The sequence below is a fragment of the Eumetopias jubatus genome, unplaced genomic scaffold (genome assembly GCF_037043125.1).
Source record: "Eumetopias jubatus isolate StellerSeaLion01/CBP00866 unplaced genomic scaffold, mEumJub1_p1.0 scaffold_1, whole genome shotgun sequence".
In the NCBI taxonomy this organism is placed as follows: Eukaryota; Metazoa; Chordata; class Mammalia; order Carnivora; family Otariidae; genus Eumetopias; species Eumetopias jubatus.
In genome coordinates, this window is record NW_028274807.1 from 93,684,103 (window position 1) to 93,702,782 (window position 18,680).

At 41.9% G+C, this 18,680-nt stretch overlaps 1 pseudogene; it reads right to left on the reverse strand.

Annotated features, from left to right (window-relative positions):
* Positions 1 to 14,910: 14,910 nt before the first annotated feature.
* Positions 14,911 to 15,043, reverse strand: LOC114207190 (U4 spliceosomal RNA; annotated as a pseudogene).
* Positions 15,044 to 18,680: the final 3,637 nt, after the last annotated feature.

Genomic DNA, 18,680 nt, shown 5'->3' on the forward strand with positions numbered 1-18,680 from the left:
TTCCTTCACCCTCCGGAGGCCCTCTTTACACTTTTGCCAAAGTGGAGAACAATTTCAATCGCTCTATTTAAATATTTGATAGTTCACCTCTCTCACAGATTTGAGATCCTTTAACTCAATTTTTTAGAAATTGATCCTAAGAAAATAAATCATCAGAGATACAGTCAAAGGTTTATGCCAAAGAATATCTCTATAATTACAAGAGGAAAATACCTAAAAGTCAAAGTCAACCTAATGTCCCAAACAGGAAGTTGTTTAAATAAATTAGGGTGTAACTGTAGAACTCAGTACTGTACAGCCAACTAAAAATGTCTTCAGAATGTTTCATGACATGAGAATCTTCATTAATTGTTAAATTTTAAAAGTAGGATGCAATGGTTTTATGTACTATGTCTTCATATGTATTTTATACATGCATAGCAAAAGATTTAAGAGATTATATGAAGTGCTAACCATTGTTACCTCTGAGAAGTCTGATTTGGGGTAATTTTGTATTTTCTTTTTTATACTTCCTCTGTTTTTTCCCAAATGTTCTTTAAAAAATATTTTACTTTTATTTGCAGAAATAACTTTTATTTCCTATGAGGGCTTTTCCAAATATTTACCATGTCCTAAATGGCAAGGCAAGAAAGGACCCTGACAGCTTCCCCCAATGACACAAATAATAGAAGCTACCCTCTTAATGCCATGCCATAGGCAATGCTCTCTCTGCACTGGCACGTATAAATTGAGGATGCTTCTATTTCTTCAGCAGAGGGGAGCCATATTCAAGTAGAGTTCATTAGCTTGGATACTTGGCTCACAAATACATTGTTAAGAATTCAATACTAGTGCTAACTGGTTCCAGATGTCAAGAATATTAAAAGACATCATAATTTTGAAGGACAAAAGCAAATCATTTGTGTATGTAACTGTAAATATTCAGTTTAATCCTTTAACCAGGTAAAATGTGTGCCACTATAATTTTTTGTTGCATTGGGGCTACTGCCTGTCACGCAGAAAATGATCAATAATTATTTGTCAAACTCGATCAAACAGAATTTCATCCACACCTGCCAAAAATATAATTATTTTCAAAATGTCCATACTGATCATGAATTATAAATGAAATGTATCTTCCTCTAAGGTCATTCCTCTACTTAAAATCTCCACTGGCTCGCATTTGCCAATAGAATGCAGCCCCTCCCAGGCTATACCCCATCCCTATCTCAGGTCTCACGTCCAACCCTCCCCCAAGAGTCCTATATTCTGACCCTAACAGACTCCTGAATGTGTTCTAGGCACATTCTCTTACCCTCTTGTGTCTTTCTGAATGTCCTTGACCCCCTTGTCCACTCGGCAAACTCCCCCTCATCCTTCGGGCTCCTCTCAAGTGTATCCCCTCTGAACTTCTGGAGTTTAACCCCTGCCTTACCCACTCCTCCCCAACCACACATTCCTGTAGCATTCTTTTTTTCTTAATGTATATAGCATTTTACATGTTGAATACAGTTATTTGTTTATATGTCTCTTTCCTGCTATAGAACAGAAGCATCCAAAAAATATAAAAATGAAAATGTTAGAACTGTTTTTCCAAAATTTTTAATCGAAAAAATAAGAATAAAATTAAGCCTTATATTCAGTATGATTATAATGTGTATTAACATGCAAAAATAAGATATTCAATGTGTGGAATATAAGGCTTAATTTTATTTGTGTTATATTGCATTAGATGGCTTACTATGGATTATGTTGACCCTCTGATGGTCATCTGGGTCCCTAAGAGCTTCTAGGACAGAGGATCCTCTTCACCGAAGAGGGGTACACAATACCACCCTCACCACCCTCACCATTTCAAGCTATGATATTTTGTATATTACAAATACCCATTGAGGTGAATTTATAGATTGCATTATCTGTTTTTATTTAACTGATCCCACAAAAAGAGCTAGTCATTTAAAAAGATTCCTACAAAGAAACCATAAAATAGTCAATTGCAGCATGAAAACAATGAACCCAAAAGTACAAAAGTTTGCTATCTAACAAGAATGTAAAAACAAAATTCAGCGTACCTGGGTGGCTCAGTCGGTTGGGCGTCTGCCTTTGGCTCAGGTCATGATCCTGGAGTCCCAGGATTGAGCCCCATGTGGGGCTCCCTGCTCAGCAGGGGGTCTCTTCTCCCTCTTCCTCTGCCCCTCCCTGCTGTGTTCTCTCGCGCACACTCACTCTCTCAAATGAATAAATAAAATCTTTTTTTTAAAGATTTTATTTATTTATCTCACAGAGAGAGAGCAAGCAAGGGGAGCGGCAGAGAGAGAGGGAGAGACAGGCTCCCCACTGAGCAGGGAGCCCATTGTGGGGCTGGGACATGACCTGAGCTGAAGGCAGATGCTTAACGACTGAGCCACCCAGGCGCCCGTGAATAAATAAAATCTTTAAAACAAAACAAAATAAACAGGGGTACCTGGGTGGCTCAGTCAGTTAAACATCTGCCTCCGGCTCAGGTCATGATCCCAGGGTCCTGGGTTCGAGCCCCGCATCGGGCTCCCTGCTCAGTGGGAGTCTGCTTCTCCCTCTCCCTCTGTCCTCCCCACCATTGTGTTCTCTCGCTCTCCCTCTCTCAAATAAATAAAATATTTTTCAAAAAATAAAAAACAAATAAAAACAAAATAAACATTGTTACTGTGTGATCCTATAACAACTCACGAAGAACAATTGCTTTTGAAGGAAATTAGTACACTGGGAGCGACTATTTGAACATGTATGTGATTTTATTACTGAAAATAATATGTCTTACTGTACATAGAGATAACTTAAAATTTTTAAATCTGTTTCAGAAATCTTACAAATGAAGAACCTCTATGGGTTTTCAAACACTCTCTTAGAAATATAGAAACACAACCTATCTCATTAGTTTGAAAAAACAACTGAAATGCATCAAGGAAGAAGGAAAACTGCCAACTTTTAATATGAATCTTTGCAAAATTGATGCAGGAGGTTGACACGAGTATAATTATTGAGGAAGACAGTCAATGATATACTTTTCCTATATTATTCTGTGTCCTCATATGAGGTATATTTTTCAGCCAAAGCAGCTATTAAAATCAAACAGTAAAATTAACTGACCTAAGAATCAGACTTTTGAATATTTTTATCCAGTATTAAATAATGAAGTAGGTTCAAACTGATTGCTGTCATAAATTATTACTAATTTAAAAAGAAGAAAAAGAGTTGGCATCATTAATAAATAATATGAATAAAATTAAAATGTTATTTCCTTTTTCCCATTCTTTTAATATTTTTGTGTACATTTTATACTGTATATAATACCTTAATACAATTATTCATCTGGGGAGATGAGTACATAAACATGTACATCTAGAAACAGAGACGGTAGTTAATAAATTTTGCGGAATGAAAATCTTCTTATAAGATTTAATACAGGATATAAAATGTGCCCATGAATCCTATACACAAAATGTGAAGAAATACACAAAGGGCTGGGGCTCCTAGGTAAACCATGCTCTGTTTATTTTGTAATAATCAAAGGGACAGAAATCGTCTCTAAAAATTTTGCTGTCCTAGAATTTAAGCTACACCACCAAGTAAAAGATAATCATGTGGCATTATATATCCAGCTATGAAAATGTACTAGAGAGGAATTAAATATTGAAGAGTAGTGGCATTTTTCTGGCAAACTCTCAAGATATAATCATGAAATTCACTTGACCCAACAAAGGCACATTCTAGTATCTTTCCTGAGAACAGCTAATTTGAATTCATGAATATGATGAAATTCTCCTGTCCCCAGAAAATGCCCAGCCAGTTAGTGAAAAGAGCACAGAGGGAAATTAGAGGCATTTTTATCACTTACCATTATAAAGCAATATAGTGCTTTCAAAATGAGATTGAAACATATTTCATTTTCTTCTCTCAAATTCTGGGAACCTTTTGTTTCCACTTAACAGATTAGCACATGGATGCATTTGAAGTTAATTCACTTGTTACTAAGTTACTTTAACTGCTGCAGAATGTTTACTAACCTTCTTGTGCAAAATGCACCTCTCAAAAGCTGCCCCTTCTCAGGTGCTGAGATCAGTTTACGGAGCTATGAGGTGCGGTGAGCAAACGAGGTGGGGGCCACCGAACTACTGTGTGGATGAGACAAAGCAAGCCGCTTACAGGAGGACAATCTGAGGACAAATGATCACTACTCTCCCCATGCGGGGCAAACATATGGACCACATTAACTCTAAGTGACTGTGCTAGCTGAGGCGGAAATGGGTTCAAGGAGGGTTCCAACACATTGGTGGAGAAAGCTCTCCAGTGAAAGTTAGGTTTGCTCAGGGAAAACTCCAGGGTTTGGAGGTGGACCCCAAAGGAGGACACAAACCCTACTCCTCTCCTTCGGGAGCGTGCAGCTACTCCTGCCTGACACAGAGCCAGACTCTTTTGTTCTTGTCATGACATCAGAAATACCTTCCAAATCCGAACACACAGAGGAACCTCTTGGTCTTGGCATCGCCCCACCCTTCCCTGGGCTAGGAGGGGAAGTACAAGACGGAAGAATCAGGACCCTGGCCCTCTCTGCCATCCTAACGCCAACATTTTTTTTAACAAAAGCGAGGCCCTACTTTCCTTTCAGGGGTCTTGCTGGATTGAAAGTAGCTCAGAATGACCTCCTGACCTAGACTGCTCTCTTCTTTTATTTTCAAATTTTGAGCCCAAATGGGTTAACTTCAAAAGGGCTCTGTACAAAAATCTTACTGTTTTCCCAAGGAGGTCTTATTGAGTGATTGATATTTTGAGGGCTTTCCAGCCCAATGATTTCTTTGCTAAAAACAGAGTGTACTCACTCATTTTGGTATTTGTCTGCAAACCAAACCCACAGTCTGAACACTCCATATCCCTTCTCCCACCTCCACACTCCCCCATCTGCCCCATCCCCCCGCTAACCAGTGCTGACCAGAGCGACCCATACCTAGCAAAGGGCGCTCCCGTGTGACTTCACCTTTTACGTACAGATTATGATCTGTCATTCATTAGGACTTCAAAGCCTACAAGAGAGTTTACTCCCTTTGGTAGCTAATTCCCCTTATTTCCTGAAAATCCATGTGTGGCGCGGTGGAGAATATGAGTCTACCTCTCCTCTTTCCAGAGATATAAATATTCGGCAGCCCTTCCACCACAGAGAAGCTTGAGTTCCCTTTATTTTCAAACTGACTACAGATAAACAATCCCTTTCTAAGAATATTTGCTTTGAAAATAGGTCCAGAGTTTAACTTTATTCCAAAACTAACATTTTTAGTAAAGAGAGTATTTATGTTAAAGAATCTTGGGCTAATTCTGAATCTGTAGTTTCAGTAAATGGCCTTCCATAGTAATTCACTCTGCTTTCTTAGGAGGTAAATGCCACTTGAGGGCTAGAGTAGTGCTTAATACTTCAGTCTTTACAGTCAGACTACAAAGATTAGAGTCTTGGCTATGGAGCCTGAGGCAATTTACTTAACCGCTCCATGCCTCTGTTTTCTCATCTGTAAAATGGGCATATGAGAGCCCCTAACTCATAGAATTGTTGAAAGAATTAAATAAACAAAACATGTATGGTGCACTCTGTTACTATTTTAAGTAAAATTTATACTTCTTTTTAACGTCGTATGAGAAAGATGCCTATTTTTGACATTTTAATTCTGCTCTATTTGGCTAAACATAATTTTTTAAATTTTTTATTGTTATGTTAATCACCATATATTACATAATTTGTTTTGGTGTAGTGTTCCATGATTCATTGTTTGTTCATAACACCCAGTGCTCCATGCAGAACGTGCCCTCTTTAATACCCATCACCAGGCTAACCCATCCCCCTACCCTCCTCCCCTCTAGAACCCTCAGTTTGTTTTCAGAGTCCATCATCTCTCCTGGTTCGTCCCCCCTCTGACTTACTCCCTTCATTCTTCCTCTCCTGCTATCTTCTTTTTCTTTTTTCTTAAAATATGTTGCGTTATTTTTTTCAGATCTGTGATTCAACAGTCTTACACAATTCACAGCGCTCACCGTAGCACATACCCTCCCCAGTGTCTATCACCCAGCCACCCCATCCCTCCCACCCCCAACCACTCCAGCAACCCTCAGTTTGTTCCTGAGATTAAGAATTCCTCATATCAGTGAGGTCATATGATACATGTCTTTCTCTGATTGACTTATTTCACTCAGCATAACACCCTCCAGTTCCCTCCACGTCGTTGCAAATGGCAAGATCTCATTCCTTTTGATGGCTGCATAATATTCCATTGTGTATATATACCACTTCTTCTTTATCCATTCATCTGTCGATGGACATCTTGGCTCTTTCCACAGTTTGGCTATTGTGGACATTGCTGCTATCAACATTGGGGTGCATGTACCCCTTCGGGTCCCTACATTTGTATCTTTGGGGTAAATACCCAGTAGTGCAATTGCTGGATCGAATGGTAGCTCTAATTTCAACTGTTTGAGGAACCTCCATACTGTTTTCCAGAGTGGTTGCACCAGCTTGCATTCCCACCAACAGTGTAGGAGGGTTCCCCTTTCTCCACATCCCCGCCAACATCTGTCGTTCCCTGACTTGTTAATTTTAGCCATTCTGACTGGTGTGAGGTGGTATCTCATTGAGGTTTTGATTTGGATTTCCCTGATGCCGAGCAATGTTGAGCACTTTTTCATGTGCCTGTTGGCCATTTGGATGTCTTCTTTGGAAAAATGTCTGTTCATGTCTTCTGCCCATTTGGCTAAACATAATTTAATTCCGTCCCATAACCCCCAAGTATGCTGTAGCAGTATGAGAACTGGCCTTAGCCTTAGAACACCTGGGTTCAAACCTTGACACTTACTAGCTCTATAGCCTTGGCTCATTACTTCATCTCCCTAAGCCCCAGTTTCTTCACATGGGAGAAAGGGGATGATACTGATTGTTGAATAGACTGAATGTTTGTGTGCCCCCAAAATTCATATGTTGAAGCCCTAATCCCCCAACATGATGATGTTTGAACGGGGCACCTTTCAGAGGTAATAGGTTTAGATGAGTTCATGACAGTGGAGCCCCATGATGGGATTTGTGTTTCTATAAGAAGAAGGAAAATCTAGGGGCGCCAGGGTGCCTCAGTCAGTTGAGCAACCGACTCTTGGTTTCAGCTCAGGTCATGATCTCAGGGGTCATGAGACTGACCCTACATGGGGCTCCCCACTCAACGGGGAGTCTGCCTAAAGATTCTTACCCTCTGCCCCTCCCCTCACTCTCTCTCTCAAAAATAAATAAATAAATATTAAAAGGAAGAAGAGCAAGAACAAACCATGAGAGACTCTGGACTCTGGGAAACAAACTGAGGGTTACTGAAGGAAGGGAGTGGGGGGATGGGGTAGCCGGGTGATGGGTATTAAGGAGGACACGTGGTGTGATGAGCACTGGGTGTTATATGCAACTAATGAATCTTGAACACTACATCAAAAACTAATGATGTACTATATGATGGCTAGTTGAACTTAATAAAAAAAAAAAATCAGTTGCAAAAAGGAAAAGAAGAAAGTAAGTCTAGAGCAAGCGAGCTTGCTTGCTCTCTCTTCCTACCCCGTGAGGATACAGCAAGAAAGCAACCATCCACAAACCAGGAAGGGTCCACCAGACTCTAGATCTACTGGCACCTTGACCTTAGACTTCCCAGCCTCCAGAACTGTAGGAAATTTGTGTTTATTATTTAAGCCACTGAGTCTGTGGTATTTTTGTTACAACAGTCTGAACTAAGACAGATACCCTGCTCATAGAATTGTTAAAAGATATGACATAGGTTTCCTTCAAAATCCATTTTATTCTTGCAAACTTAATAAAAAACAGAACCCTATCATATCCTTGTGTTAATTCCCTAACCACTTTACACTGAAAATGATGACAGAGAAGGAAGGGGGAAAATAGGGCAATGTAATTACTATTCCTTCCCATTTCAGGCCTTCCTTACTCATCAGGAAACCAAAGGTAGAGAGTGTTGGTAAACTGTGAGCATATCAAGAAGTAAAATAAAAGACAATTGAGTTAGCTTTGTGCAATGTTTCCATAGTTCTAATAAGAATTAAATACTAATATGGTATATGAGCTACCAAATATAAATTGTGGAATTTTAAAGTTTCTGCATAAGGGCGAAATGTTCTTTTTTTAATTTTTATTTATTTATTTATTTGAGAGAGAGAGAACATTAGTGGGGTAGGGCAGAGGCAGAGGGAGAAGCAGGCTCCCCACTGAGTGGGGAATCCAATATAGGGCTTCATCCCAGGACCCTGGGATCAGGACCTGAGCTGAAGGCAGACACTTAACCAACTAAGCCACCCAGGTGCCCCAAAAGTAAAACGTTCTTATATTCGCCTTTAAAACAGATATTGCACAATATAAAGAATAGTAAGGGGTCCCTGAGTGGCTCAGTCAGTTAAGCGTCTGCCTTCAGTTCAGGTCATGATCCCGGGGTCCTGGGTAGAAGCCTCACATCAGGCTCCCTGCTCAGCGGGAAGCCTGCTTCTCCCTCTCCCTCTGCCCTTCCCCCTGCTTGTGCTCTCTCTCTCTCTCTCTAATAAATAATCTTTAAAAAAAAGAATACTAAAATTCATACTAGTAATTTACAATTTTAAACAACATTAAATAACAAAAACAAAAACCATCATGAAAATCAAAAGAGAGCCCACAGAAAAAGGAAAAAGCTTTATGTTTAGTTTTAACACTTTTTCCTGCTTTTTCTAAAAAGAGCTCCACATTTTCATTTTACACTGGGCACTGCAAATGACGTAGCCAGCCCTGAGGAATATTCTATTTCCCAGCGTCTCCTACAGCTAGATGTGGCCATGTGACTTACTACAGTCAGGTTCCTATGGCAGCTTCAGGGAACTCTCCTGGGACGCAGTGGGCATGGGCCTCTGCCCCTTTTCTTTGATCCTTTTTCCACCTGCAGTGTAGATGCTGACATCTGGGACCAGGAGCTCAAGGGCCACCAATAGGACGGAGGAGGCAGTGTGCTGGAAGGCGCCGGGGTCCCTGAGGGCTCTGTGAGGAAGGACCACCATACTGGGCCAAGATGATGGCTTGCCAGACTTTCACAGTTGGTGAGATGGATTTCATGAAGTGACTCGTATGGTAGCATATTGCTTGTATGAGTTACGCAATACATGCCTGGATTTTTGTTTTTATTGTTTTTTAATCGACTATGAAAAGAAACACTATTCTTCATATTTTGGGAGGGGTAACAGCTAAGCACCCTCAGACCACCTACAGTTTCCAGCATGGAGATCAATATCTCCACTTTACTCTGCCCGTGGTGCCTGGTCACACTCTTTATGGCCATGTCCGTAATGCAGCTATTTCTGTGGTATCTATCACAACGCAAACTGAGTCCCAATACCTGGAGAAGAAGTTTTTAAATCAGCCAGACAAGTAAAGAGTAACACCTTCTACCAAATTCTAGCCCTAAGAAGAAACAGTGTGCTCGTCTACAGAAGGTCTCAACAGGACATCGTGCAGAGGCCTGGGGAAGGCACTTTCTGCCAATTCCTCGACGTTCTGCTCATAATTAAATCAATAGACTTGATGTAGTTAGGGATTGGCTGACTTTCAGCACCCATAAAAAGAGGTGCAAGTTTGAGAGAAAACCCAGTCAATATGCCCTTATATATCAGATATTCTGTAAACTCTTATCTTTAACTTGCACTAGTGTGCTTCTGTTGGCATTTTATTTTCCTCTTTCAGGCAGGGTGTCAGTTTCCAAAGTAGATTAAAGACAACAACAATAAGAAGCTAACAACATCCTTATTCATGATGTACCAGACTGTGCCCCTAGCCAGTGAGTTATCTGAGGACTGGGACTGTCTCTGTGCTTATTTTTTATATCTGGTGGCTAATGCATGGCTGGCATATAGCGAATGCTCATTAAATGCTTAAGTAATTAACTAATTAACTGAATCAATGTATGATTAAATAAGTAATATACTTAAAACCTATTTTAAATGATCAAAATTCTAAGAGCTTGTAAATTTTTTTAAATAATAAGCAAGATTTCAAATCTTAATGTCAATAAGCTCTACAGAAGCCCAGATCTTAAAACATGTGAATTATGTAGCTAGCATCCTACCCTGAAGGCCAACTTGTTCAGAATTCTGTTCTATTCTGAGCAAAACTGAGGGAGATATTTTAATTAATAATAGCTTTATAGTTTTCTGAAAATATAAATAGCCCTAGGGAACAAGTTTAAGATTTGTAATAATTAATCCTCCAGGAGATTGTTCCTATAAAAAGTCCCTTGTTTAGTGGTGATTGATTCCTTCCAAAAGATTTTCTAGATGAGATCACAGGGGTAATAAGGCAGGGCAGGCCAATGTAGAAGAAGTTTCATAATTGAATTAAACTTTTGGATATTGGTGAGTGTGATGGATATATATTATTTTGGATCCTTTCAGTATCGATGTGCCTTTTTCTGGTAAAAGCACCTTAACTTCCTTCGGGGAAACCATGCTCTTTCTCACCCAACAGAAAAAGGAACTTACACAGAGCATATGACCCAGGCCTGCCCCAATTTCCCTAGCTTCCACGATGGGCTCAGGAGCAGGCACATAACCCTTGTAGTCCAATCAGATGTTCCCTTCCTGGTATTTGAATCTTAAGCTGACGGACAAAAAAAAAAACTAAACATACTTGGAGTTCCTTCATCCTAGCAATAGAGCCCTTGTGAAACTGTCCTTGCACTTGCCCTTCTTGAAGTTTGGTTTTCCTAAAAAATTAAGTCTTGTTCCCCAAAAGTCCTTTTCTCCACCCCATCCTTTTTTGTTTGTTTGTTTCATCTTTCCAGAGTCTGTGTCTCTTACTCATAACCAAAGACCTTCATCTAAATCTTTTTAATAAAAGCCAAGTATCCTAGGGGCATATTGTGAAGCCTTGCATGCTAAGCTAAGGCATCTGCACTTTATCCAATGGGCGAAGGGAACACATCAAAGAATGTCAAGCCAGAGAAACACATGTTGTTGAGATTTGTGTATAGATGTGAAGCAGAAGGTGGATAGAAGGAAGAGAGGGAGGGGTCATCCAGGAAGAAGATGATGTAGTCTTGAGGCAATAGGAGACAGTGAGAACGGACAAGTGGAAGGGCCCCCCCACCGGGGGGTACAGCCAGTGTAGCGTCAATGGGAAAGGAAGTGGTCCAAAATCCAAGTTCTGGTTTTGGTTCTAGGGAACACAGTAAGAGAAGCAATTTTGTCTCTGAACCTGAAGAGAACTGTAGGACATCCTGAACGCTATCAAGAGCATAACTGGTTCCAGTGGGGAAGGTAGATTCTGGGATCTGTTCTGAATCAATATCTTAAGCAAACCTGGAAGTACTTATTTGTGAGGTACTTTCAGGCAACCTCTCAGAAAGTGCTAACCCACCCTCCCCCTGCACCCTCTTTGCCCTCAGCAGTTTCCAGACTTTGAGGCTCCCTAAACCTTGGACCTGCTCCACCATGTTCAGACTCAAATGCCCATGTGCTCTGAGAACCATTTCCTGCCCTTCTCTCACTCTCTGCGTACATTTCCCAGGTCCTTTGACCTCTGCTGACTTCTGTCAAGTTCTGCCAAAGACAGGCACTGTCAGAAGACTAGAGGGTAGGAAGAAGGGCAAAACCAGAGTATTTCTCCTTCTTTCACTCTGCTTTGGTGGCGTCTTGAGCAGGGGCTGAGTCTCCTCCGTGGTCCCAGATCCCGCAGGACAGCCCCTCCCTCTCTCTCAGCCCTTACTACCCACCGTGGTCCCAGCCCTAACAAGATGGCCCCAGCTTCTGGGTTCTGGTCACATGGCCTCCTCCCATGGCTTCTCCATCCCCTGCCAGTGGCTTCCTTCTCCTACCAACTCTTGTGTTACCTCATCATCCCGTTTGGCTTTTCAGCTGTTCCATATCTACAACCAAGTCCCTGTATTAAAATCTGTTTGTCATCCTAAGGTGGTTTCCGTTTCCCTGAACCATGACTTAGCAGCTGGCATGGGAGGAGGGGTGTGTGGGGGAGAATGGTGGTGGCTGGGAGGAGGGTGTCTGTGGGTTTCAGTTAGTATAAACCCTCGTGACGAAACCCCAGCCATCCACCCTGCATAAACCTACCACAAGCAGCAGCCCAAACAGGAGACGGCCTCAGGCTCCAGGTCTAAGTCAAACCACGGGGCCCTGTATTAGAGAGGACTTCTTTTTATTACAAATGATGGCACCCCAGCTCAGATTAGCTTTACCCAAAAACGATGGTGGTGGCTCCCAGGTCACCTAGAACCAACACCTGAATGTTGCCGGGCTCTCTGCTCCCCATCTCCCACTTCTGTTCTTTCTCTCCACTCCCCCAGACAAGGTGCTTCACAAAGTTGATGGATGCTATGGACACTGGAAACTCTCCTAGCTGGGGAAGAAAGAACCCCTTTTAATTTCAGTTTGAAAAATTCCAGGAGAGAACTGAAAACTTGATTGCCCTGACTTGGGTCACGCATCCATCTTCTGGACCTTTGACTGTGGCAAAGGAGTCCCATGCAGACCACACAGCTCGCAAAAGAGAAGGCACAAGGCCCAGAGGAAGAGGCGAAAATTAGCATGGGCATTGTGGGAACTGTGCCCATAACCACAGCCTCTGCCTCGTCAGAATTCTTTTGGTTGCAACTGACAGAATTCAATTAAGAAAAATAAATGGGTGAATGGAGGTATGGGCTTGTATAACCAAAGAGTATTTGTAAAGCTGGTGTCAGAAACGATGGAACCAGGCCCCCTTACGCTCTCTGTTCTTCTATCGCTACTTCCCTCCAACATTTGGCCTCATTTTCCCAGGTTCACTTTTTCCACGAGGCTGGAAGCACAGCTCTGAGAACTTAACAGTCTCACGTCTTCCCACTCTGGCTGTCAGAGAGGAATGCACTCTGACCCACAGCTCTAGTAAAGGATGGGCTCCGGTTTGGAAAGGGCCATCCCTGTCCGCTCAGGCCAGGGAGGTACCCTGACTGACTGAGCCTGAGTCAGGTGCTTGCTCCAAGACCAGGGAGGAGGGGTCAGGTAAGACAAGGGAAGACCTCATTCTGATGGAATGGCTAGTTCAAAGAAGGAACAGTTCTGGGGCACCTGGGTGGCTCAGGCAGTTAAGCATCTGACTCTTGATTTCGGGTTAGGTCATGATCTCAGTGTCATGAGACCGAGCCCCGTTTCGGGGCCCTGCACTCAGCAGGGAGTCTGCCTGAAGATTCTCTCCCTCTGCTGCTCCCCCAACACACCCGTGTGCTCTCAAGTAAATCTTAAAAAAAAAAAAAGGAGCAGTTCCCCTAAACCACAACCCCTTTGTTTTACAGTCCTAGGAAATGAGAAATGACTCCTTAGACTATGGCTTGGGTAAATCACCAATCTTTCTGGCTTCTGGTTTCTTCATCTGACCAGATATCTTTCTAGTACCTACATTCACTGAAGCTTGTTCAATGGTTCTCAAACTTTGGGGTATGTTAGAATCACCTGTGGAGTCATTTAAAATGCAGATTCCCAGGGGGCATCTGGCTGGCTCAGTCAGTAGAGCATGCGACTCTTGATTTCAGGGTTGTAAGTTCAAGCCCCACGTTGGGTGTAGAGATAACTTAAAAATAAACTTAAGGGGCACCTGGGTGGCTCAGTCAGGTAAGCGTCTGACTCCTGGTTTCAGCTCAGGTCACGATCTCAAGGTCCTAGGATCAAGCCCCACGTTGGGCTCCATGCTCAATGCAGAGTCTGCTTGACCCTCTCCCTCTCCCTCTTCTCCTCCCCCTCCAAATAAATAAAATCTTTTTAAAAAATTTTTAAAAATAAATAAAATAGGGGCGCCTGGGTGGCTCATCGTTAAGCGTCTGACTTCAGCTCAGGTCATGATCCCAGGGTCCTGGGATCAAGCCCCGCATCAGGCTCCCTGCTCAGCAGGGAATCTGCTTCTCCCTCTCCCACTCCCCCTGCTTGTGTTCCCTCTCTCACTGTGTCCCTCTGTGTCAAATAAATTAAAAATCTCTTAAAAAATAATAAATAAATAAATAAATAAATAAATAAAATTAAAAAAAATAATAAATGTTAAAAACAAAATGCAGAGTCCCAGGCTCCACCCCAGACATTTTCTCTATAGGTCTGGGATAGAACCCGCGAATCTACATTTACTGAATGAGTCTTTTGCTGGTGACCCCCATGCCATACTTCAGAAATAATGAATGGAATGGTTTGAGACCCCTGCTTAGACAGTCTGTGATGGAGGCAAATATGAGCTGTGTTCTGGTTCAGGAAAGACCAACGTGAAAGGGGGGAAGGGTTTGGCATAGCCCAGAACTGAAGAAAAGAACAGCACCCCAGGTCAGTCCCTGGGTTGGACAGGGCAAGGGAGGCCTCCTAACTGTGTGCTGAAACAGTTCTGTTCTGCTCATGGAAGCCAAAGCAGGACCAAGGGAAACACCCAAAGGTCCCTGGCTGCCTTCATCCAAGAGTCCTGGGCCTTTTCATGTCTCTAGAAGCTGCTTTATGTGCATTTTTTCTGACCCTTTGTTGAAACATAACTTAAATAAAAGCAGTCAGCAAGAGAACCCAGGTCAATTCTCTTTCAGCATATGCACAGGATTAACATTTAGAAAGTTTGGGGCAAGGACAAGGAATTCATTTTTATCATGCTTTGTTTTTTGTCTCATGCTTAATAGATATTGGGGGGAGGGGGCCAGCAAATAAAACAAAGAATAATGATTCAGCTAGCCATGCTCCCGGAGCTTCCCACTCCTAACCAAGGCATCAGAGTGATCCCTACACAAGGTCTCCTGGAGATAAATGCTCACATTTGGACCCCCTATAGACCAGAGTCAACTAAAGCAGAATTGTAATGCAGAGCAAGCTCCTCTCTCACACCTTTTCTCCTATCATGATCTGGAATTTTTCCATTGACTATTTATTACAAGGATTTCTTTGTATAATTCCATCTCAACATAACTGAAATGTAAAATATTTCAATTAGCAATAATTGTGCCTTGGATAAACCTCATTGGCTATGATACTGTCACTGCACAAAGCTGAAATGTAAAATATTTCAAATAATTCTTCTAAAACAGCATATTAAATTGATACATTGCACCTATTGTAAGAGTTGGAGGAAGCGAGGCACCCCTTTATCAAAAAAATAAACTGTTCCTAAAACACTGTGGAATATGTGACCCAGCAATTCCTTTCTAGGAATTGATCTTAAAGGGATCATTATGTGTATGTGCAAGACTTACCTATAAGGATGTTTGTGGCAAAATTGCTTTGAAGAGTTAGAAAGGAACCAAAATAACCAAAATATTCTTGGGAACTCCTTGAGTAAATTATGGTACATCCAAACAATGGAAGATTGTGGAGATATTAAGATTTCTGTTTTAGAAAAGCATTTAATGATACAGGAAAATGTTCTCTGGACATTTTAAGTTTTTCTTAAAATAGATTACAAACCATATGTATAGTATGTTAGAGGTTTTTGTTTTACCATAAAACAATGACCATATATAAGAAATTGCTCTAATGATGAAATGATGGGTAATTTTTTATTTTCTTATTTCATCTTTCTAAAGTGTTCAAATGTTCTTTAATGAGTATATATTATTCCAGGTGGGAGTCTACACCGACAGCATCAGCATCTCCTGAAATCTTGTTAGAAATGCAGAATCCCAGGCCCCACCCCAGATCTGCTGGCTCAGAATCTGCATTTTAACAAGACTCCCCACACTCTACACTCCCGTGATCTGCATGCACATTACAGTTGGAAAAGCACAGCTCTACATAACGCAATACAAGAGAAAAAAACTGTCTTAAATCAAGAAAGCCCTAGGCCATGACAACTGGGTGCCCTTTACTATTTGGAAGTTAATTCTGATGTAGAGCATAAGCAATTCTTACCTTCCAAAATCCAAAATCCTCTAGAAATGGCTTAACATTTCCACGTTTTTCATTTCAACAATGGGGCATGGAGCAGTGACAAGTCCCTCCATCTCCATTCCCTCCCCCGGCCACAGGGCCACAAAGCCTGAGCTCTGAGATTCTGCGTGAGGGAGAGGAACATAAGATTCCTCAAGAGCTGCTATTCAAGCCATTAAGCAGCATGTGCCAATGTTCCCCCTACAATTCTGGGTCAGTCTCCATTAAGCTGCACATCTGGCTGTCACACACTCTTTTGTGGGCACATCTCAATGGCAGCACTGATCGGCCTCTCCCCAGGGCCAGCCCTACAGTGGCCTCCCTGTCCTCCCAGCATGTGATGTCATGAGCATGAATGTCCTGCCAAACATTTAAGATGTTGCAGTTCACATTGTGTACATTGTATAGAGAAACACTGACGGGCAGATTTGAAATTAAAAAAAAAAAAAACCACTCATGCAGGGCAAGATACAACCAAACCTTGTTCTATTGTTATTCCAAACTACCAATTCAGCACAAATATGTAACTTGTATTCGTTAAGTACACAATCTTCTCCTTTTCGTTGCTGTTGTTGTAACCAGCATCCCTAGATGCAGAGATTTCCTTGAAACATTCTTTCTCTAATTTGGTGGCTATCAAATTCTTGGAAAGCATGAATAGAACTGGTTTATTTCAACCCAAAGATCTCCTTGCGTGTGGTCTCTTCAGAAAAGGCCAAAAAGGGAGAAAGCTGGATGTAAGTCCCAAAGTCATCTCTCCTCCAAGGACCATCAAAGCAGAGGGGTGCCTGGGTAGCCCAGTCGTTAAGCGTCTGCCTTCGGCTCAGGTCATGATCCCAGAGTCCTGGGACTGAGCCCCACATCGGGCTCCTTGCTCAGCGGGAAGCCTGCTTCTCCCTCTCCCTCTTCCTGCCACTCCCCCTGCTTGTGTTCCCTCTCTCACTGTCTGTCAAATAAATAAATAAAATCTTAAAAAAAAAAAGCGGGATGGGGGTGGTTAGCTGCGCAACAGAAAGGCATGAGAAAGAGGCCCTTCCCTTCACTGTTGTTCAAAGTGGGGCATGAGGACGATCTCATCAGAATCAACGGGTGTGTGATCAAAATGCAGATTCCTGGGTACCAGCCCAGAACGACTGAGGGGTATCTAGGGGTGAGGAGAACGAATCTACATTTTACCTGACTTCCTAGCAGTGATTCATATATGAGAGTACGAGGGCTTCAGAATTAGATAGACTTAAATCCAATTTTACTCCTCTCTAGGGACTATCTGAACTTGACAAATAACTTGAACTCTCTACATCTCATTTTCCTCCCTATACACTAGGGACTGTGGGGAGGGTTAAATGTGTGAAGTTCCTGACACAAACATGTCCTGAGAGTGTGAATTCCCTTCTCCCTGCGATTCAGGTAGAGCACTTTAGGTCTGCTATTTCACTTGTGATGGGGGGGGGGGAGTGTCACTGTTTTCCCCTGGGTGACAATTATTGTCACTGCATTGCCCCGTTCCAATGGAACTCTACTGAGAGCAGACAAAATCATCAAGACTGAATCCCTCTTGATGACTGCCGGAACAGACCCTGGTGTTCTATAGCTGTGCTGTCCAATCCAATAGCCACTAGCCCATGTGGCCACTGAGTCCAGAAGGTGTGACTAGTACAAATGGAGACGTGCTGTAAGTGGAAAATACACACTGGAATCCAAAAAACGAAATACAAAAAGAAGGACATAAAAGATCCCGTTAGTAATAGATTATGTATTGAAATGGCAATATTCTGGATATATTGGATTAAACGGAATATATTAAAATTAATTTCACTTGCTCATTGTTAGCTTTTTAATGTGGCTTCTAGAAAATTCTAAATAACCTATGTGGCTATATTATATTCCTCTGGACAGTGCTGTTCTGGAGGAACAGCTACCCTCCCTCCTTCCCTCCCTAGCAATGATAATAAAACCCAATCCTGTAGTTATGACCTACAAATGGGATTTCCTAACTAGGCAGGCAACGACCAACTAGGAGAGATTTGGGGTGTGTCTTCTCTCACTGCAGGGAAAAGTGGGCTCATGTAGCGTGCTCCCTCAGGTGGGAAAGCGAGCAGCAGCCTCAGGGAAGGGGGTGGCTGAGTGAGTACATACATCCTTAGGAAAAGAGGAGAACCACTTGAAACACTTGAGATTCAAGCCAGCAGTGCTAAAGAGAGGGTATGTGGGGCCTTACTTGTCCACACCCCCTGGATGCCTTTTGCTCCTTTCAAGCCCACAGTCATTAGACCCTGACAAGTTTTTATTAGACAGAGTCCTCTAGTACAATTACATGACTTGTATCCTTATAAAATATTATCATAACTAAGCAAATATTTTGGTCAACGTGAAGACTGTCTCTTCTGCACAAGTAATTTAGAAATAGTTATAATCTCCTAATGTACACAAATATCTACCAAAATGACTAGCCCAAATGGATATTTCCAAAGAGGAAATGTTTGCCTATTATATTATCAGCTAACAGAATTAGTATTTTTGGAAAAACACTGCCAACGTAGATTGTAATCTGTGTTTTTTAGAGCAGATTCATAACTTGACAGAGTTTCTGGAATAGAAAACAAACAAGAATCAACTCGATGTGTCTATCTTTGTCCAAAATTTCCAAACATCTATGTGCATATGTTTGAGGACACTACATTTAGATATTATCACCAAAATATCCAATATAGGGGGTTTGTTTTATACTTCCCTTTATACCTAGCCAGTTTCTTTCCTAAGTG